This window comes from Panulirus ornatus, chromosome 44 (genome assembly GCF_036320965.1).
Source record: "Panulirus ornatus isolate Po-2019 chromosome 44, ASM3632096v1, whole genome shotgun sequence".
Taxonomy (NCBI): Eukaryota; Metazoa; Arthropoda; class Malacostraca; order Decapoda; family Palinuridae; genus Panulirus; species Panulirus ornatus.
In genome coordinates this window covers 12,799,001-12,805,000 of record NC_092267.1, presented here as the reverse complement: position 1 = coordinate 12,805,000, position 6,000 = coordinate 12,799,001, and the positions used below count along the sequence as shown (strand labels likewise).

Here is a 6,000-nt window from a genome sequence, read left to right as displayed (position 1 = left end):
ACAACACACAGTTATAACTTGAATGTACACTTACCTACAACACACAGTTATAACTTGAATGTACACTTACCTACAACACACAGTTATAACTTGAATGTACACTTACCTACAACACACAGTTATAACTTGAATGTACACTTACCTACAACACACAGTTATAACTTGAATGTACACTTACCTACAACACACAGTTATAACTTGAATGTACACTTACCTACAACACACAGTTATAACTTGAATGTACACTTACCTACAACACACAGTTATAACTTGAATGTACACTTACCTACAACACAGAGTTACAATCTGACTGTACACTTGTGTGCAACACAGTCTGACGCAACACAACACAGTCTGACGCAACACAAATACACACGATAAACAATATTTCATAAATTGAAAAGAAATTATCAGCCTTAATGAAAGAGAATTGAGGAGAATAATCAATAGATAATTGATAATAAATATCAAAATTAGATGATTACGAAGATAAACAACACGTAACGAAAAGCCAAGAACCAAGATGGATGATATATGGGAAAAATTAATGAAATAATTGAGAGGATAAATATGATAACGGAAATAAATAATCGTATAATTATTAACATTCTTAACGCGTACGTACATAATGGGATGTTCACAACAGCAATTAAGAAGCGATACAGGAAGATCGGGAGATGAAAACCACAAAGTAACATGATAAAAATATACAAACACCAAGTGATACTGAAAAGATAAATAGATAATACATGGTTAACTATCTATCAGGAGGAATTTAAGATATGTGAAGGTCTAGGAGATGAACTAAAGAAAATAACTTTTGAGAATTCAAGTCTGTTTTAAAAGTAAAAGAAAGATAAAATCAGTACGTAAGTCTCTTGTTTATGTTGGAGGCTTCAGCCACAGAGAACGGGACTAGGTTGTAAATCATATATGAGGAAGGTTAGAGAGAGAGAGAGAGAGAGAGAGAGAGAGAGAGAGAGAGAGAGAGAGAGAGAGAGAGAGAGAGAGAGAGAGAGAGAGAGAGAGAGAGAGAGAGAGAGAGAGGAAGAAAAACAACAAGAGGAAAAATATTGTTTTGGAAGTAGTGGAGAACCAGCATGTTCGAGTGGGTCACGTGTTAGCCACTGCAGAAGATGAAGGGAAGATGAAAGTTTGCCAAGTATAGCGATGTAAGCACAGGTCACAACTGCCATCACACACTTACCCAAGGTCAGACTGTAATCATGAGACGCGGTGACATGCCAGGTAGGGTGATGTGAACTGTGGTGGTCATACAGGAGGGGAGGACATGACAACACTGTGGTGGTCATACAGGAGGGGAGGACATGACAACACTGTGGTGGTCATACAGGAGGGGAGGACATGACAACACTGTGGTGGTCATACAGGAGGGGAGGACATGACAACACGAGACAATGGCAAGTCATGATCAAACTTGCAGACTTGATGAGATGGTGGGTTGTTGTGGACTCAACCTTGTCTAACAAGTTGTAGAACTACAACCTTCCCGGTTGTGTGAGACCAGTGCTCACTAAACGTAGGAAATGATTACAATATGAGAATTTATAACACTTCAACCTAGACTTCCAGTTGGTGAGAGACACACTTGGTCACTTGTGAGACGCGAGGTCACCATGATATGTGATGACCAGACCACGAGGTCACCATGATATGTGATGACCAGTCCACGAGGTCACCATGATATGTGATGACCAGACCACGAGGTCACCATGATATGTGATGACCAGACCACGAGGTCACCATGATATGTGATGACCAGAACACGAGGTCACCATGATATGTGATGACCAGACCACGAGGTCACCATGATATGTGATGACCAGGCCACGAGGTCACCATGATATGTGATGACCAGGCCACGAGGTCACCATGATATGTGATGACCAGACCACGAGGTCACCATGATATGTGATGACCAGTCCACGAGGTCACCATGATATGTGATGACCAGACCACGAGGTTACCATGATATGTGATGACCAGGCCACGAGGTCACCATGATATGTGATGACCAGACCAAGTTATTAACCTCCTGTAATGACACATCTCCATCACTAGTGATGGGAGGGCTGTGAGGTGGTTATAGAGAGAGAGAGTTGGGTAGAAACTGGATGTTTGACCAGGTTGTGTCTACCAGACTGGATGTTTGACCAGGTTGTGTCTACCAGACTGGATGTTTGACCAGGTTGTGTCTACCAGACTGGATGTTTGACCAGGTTGTGTCTACCAGACTGGATGTTTGACCAGGTTGTGTCTACCAGACTGGATGTTTGACCAGGTTGTGTCTACCAGACTGGATGTTTGACCAGGTTGTGTCTACCAGACTGGATGTTTGACCAGGTTGTGTCTACCAGACTGGATTTTTGACCAGGTTGTGTCTACCAGACTGGATGTTTGACCAGGTTGTGTCTACCAGACTGGATGTTTGACCAGGTTGTGTCTACCAGACTGGATGTTTGACCAGGTTGTGTCTACCAGACTGGATGTTTGACCAGGTTGTGTCTACCAGACTGGATGTTTGACCAGGTTGTGTCTACCAGACTGGATGTTTGACCAGGTTGTGTCTACCAGACTGGATGTTTGACCAGGTTGTGTCTACCAGACTGGATGTTTGACCAAGTTGTGTCTACCAGACTGGATGTTTGACCAGGTTGTGTCTAGGAAATAACAACAAACTTGAATAAGAAGAAATATAGACAGATGAATAGAAGGATGAAGAACACATGATGAAACAATGGTCAACGTAAAGAACAAATCCGATTTTCTTTCGTATATTGGAATCAGACGTGAGGGTAGGTTACTGGAAGCAGACGTGAGGGGAGGTTACTGGAAGCAGACGTGAGGGGAGGTTACTGGAAGCAGACGTGAGGGGAGGTTGCTAAAATTATTAATTAAATAGGAATAACTGATACATGATTTATGTTTACAAACAACTTGGAGATAAATCAGCTGGAGGTGTATTGCCAGGAACCTCCGGGGAAACATAATGTGATAAATTCATCAAAAGGAAAATAGAAAATGTATTGTGGAACGAACGACTTAATAAGGAAACAATATAGAAGAGGAGAGGAACACACACACACACACACTGGAGGAACTGACGAAGGAGAGAGAGAGAGAGAGAGAGAGAGAGAGAGAGAGAGAGAGAGAGAGAGAGAGAGAGAGAGAGAGAGCGCCACACACGAGCGCATGATGGATGGCCAACGTTATGAAAGTAGATTTATACCAGGAAAGAAAAATGGACGACCCACAAAAATTTACTATTTCGCAAACCCGAGGCTGGGGAGGGGGAGGGGGACAGATCTGGGGGGGGGGAAGATGGATGGTTGGCTGGGGAGAGAGAGAGAGAGAGAGAGAGAGAGAGAGAGAGAGAGAGAGAGAGAGAGAGAGAGAGAGAGAGAGAGAGAGCCATTTAACGGAAGTCATTACAGGTCTACGAAATGGTTAACTACCAGTTCACATTGTACCATAACAACACTGTTATCTTGTAGTCACCTGAGGTGAGGATGAAGGAGTCAGATGAAGGATCTAACCCCCCCACCCCCCCACCCAACTCCTTCAGGATGGCAATGGACAGCGTGAAGAACGACCCGGGGTTGAGATAAAGTAAGCATGAGACATGATGATAAATAATGATAAATTGGTTATACATGTGTATCATGACTCACGGTGATGTGCTGTGTGGAGGGAGGCACGTCTTCCTAACCTGGAAATAAAAAACAAAAGTAAGATATAAACCAGAAATATAATTGTCAAATTGAGTTTTAAGAGATGTTTATAGTGCTTTTTTTCTGACAAAGTTTCACAATAACTTTGAGTATAGAAACTATACAGTAAATGTGGGAAAGTATAATACTTTCTTGCCTCGTTAGTCTGGCCATTCAAAATGTTAAGTTTTGCTCACCAAACTCGGTCACGAACCAAGAAAACTAAAACACATACAAAGAAGAGCAACAAAGCTAATTTCGCCCCACAGAAATAACCCTTACACCAAGATATACACACATATAATGTTACTTTATCACATATATATATATATATATATATATATATATATATATATATATATATATATATATATATATATATATATATATATATATATTTTTTTTTTTTTTTTTTTTTTTTTTATACTATTCGCCATTTCCCGCGTTAGCGAGGTAGCGTTAAGAACAGAGGACTGGGCATTAGAGGGAATATCCTCACCTGGCCCCCTTCTCTGTTCCTTCTTTTTGGAAAAAAAAAAAAAAAAAAGAGAGGGGAGGATTTCCAGCCCCCCGCTCCCTTCCCTTTTAGTCGCCTTCTACGACACGCAGGGAATACATGGGAAGTATTCTTTCTCCCCTATCCCCAGGGATAACATCTATAAATATCATGAACATTTCCTTAGGCCAACTTATGACTCAACCACAACGAAAAAAAAAGTGCGTGTGTGTGTTTTGAGGGTTGTGAACCTCTAACATTCATGGGGTTCAGTAGTTGTTTTCAGTGTGGGACAACACAGTAAAGCTACAGTGTCAGACGTCGTGAGCAAACCACCAGGACACTCATAACTGCTACACATGTTGTAGTCTTCAACAATCGCCATCAGGTGTCTGTCTCACACTTTCCTCAGTTGTGGGAGGAGTCAGATCTCTCTCCGGTCACAGCTCGTTTTAATGGTGTTAGTAATGGACAAAAGTGTGAATGTCTGGTGGTAAAGGAGAATACACAAGCCAGCTGACTGTCAATGGTTCCCTTGGTGAGGAAAGCCACTGCTGCTTGTGTAATACTGGTAGGTCACTGTTATTATGAAAGTTGTCCTCGTCGTCTGGGTTAATTTCCCAAATGTTCTAAGAGCGACTCAAACTGATGCTTTACCACCTCCAGGTTATCAACACTGATGCTTTACCACCTCCAGGTTATCAACACTAGTTCATCATAATACATCCTCGTACATTCCCAGTGACACGTTAACGGTCGGTATATCTGATCCTTTCATTCAAATCGTAAACATGGCAGGAAATAATCTGGTCAACTCTCGCTAGGTGTAGCCAGGACTTCCATCATGGTGTTCTCGAGGGTCGTACCATATCTCTCAGTTTACCACGGTCGATCTTGTAATTGTGTTGATAGGTCTGGTATCCTTACATGTGTTGACATTCACTTTATTCAGGTCTGGTACTCCATTTCCCCCGAAGTTGTATATATATATATATATATATATATATATATATATATATATATATATATATATATATATATATATGTTCAGTGTCAAGGTACAGAGCATTGATTGATACAGTTGAATAATGATTCACAAATACTTTAATGATGTTAATTATCAGTTAATAAGCCTCTCCAAGTGTGACAACAGATCATTATAATAAACACAGATGACATATAAGAGTTATAACAACATTAACAACCTGGTACCATGCTCCACCATGGCCTACTGTACCACTACAGTAACAACCATTAACAATCTGGTACCATCGTACCACACAAACCATGGTCAACACAAAAGACGGTCAACACAAACCATGGTCAACACAAAAGACGGTCAACACAAACCATGGTCAACACAAAAGACGGTCAACACAAACCATGGTCAACACAAACCATGGTCAACACAAACCATGGTCAGCACAAACCATAGTCAACACAAAACATGGTCAACACAAACCATAGTCAGCACAAAATATAGTCAACACAAATCATAGTCAGCACAAACCAAGGTGAACACAGACCATGGTCAGCACAAACCATAGTCAACACAAAACATGGTCAACACAAACCATAGTCAACACAAAACATGGTCAACACAAACCATAGTCAGCACAAACCAAGGTGAACATAGACCATGGTCAGTACAAACCATAGTCAGCACAAACCATGGTCAATACAAACCATGGTCATCATATATGTTCTAGTGTTGAGGTTTGTGTTACATGCTAGTAATGACCGTGTTAAGTGTTGTTGACCAGAGGAAGGAAG

At 41.1% G+C, this 6,000-nt stretch overlaps 1 long non-coding RNA gene across 2 annotated transcripts in view; it reads right to left on the bottom strand.

Moving 5' to 3' along the window:
• Positions 1–6,000, bottom strand: part of LOC139762753 (uncharacterized) — a 471,178-nt gene that overhangs the window by 447,220 nt on the left and 17,958 nt on the right. For both annotated transcript variants that reach the window (XR_011715828.1, XR_011715827.1), the window contains exon 2: positions 3,693–3,730. This is a non-coding gene — a long non-coding RNA (uncharacterized lncRNA). The remainder of the gene's footprint in view (positions 1–3,692; positions 3,731–6,000) is intronic.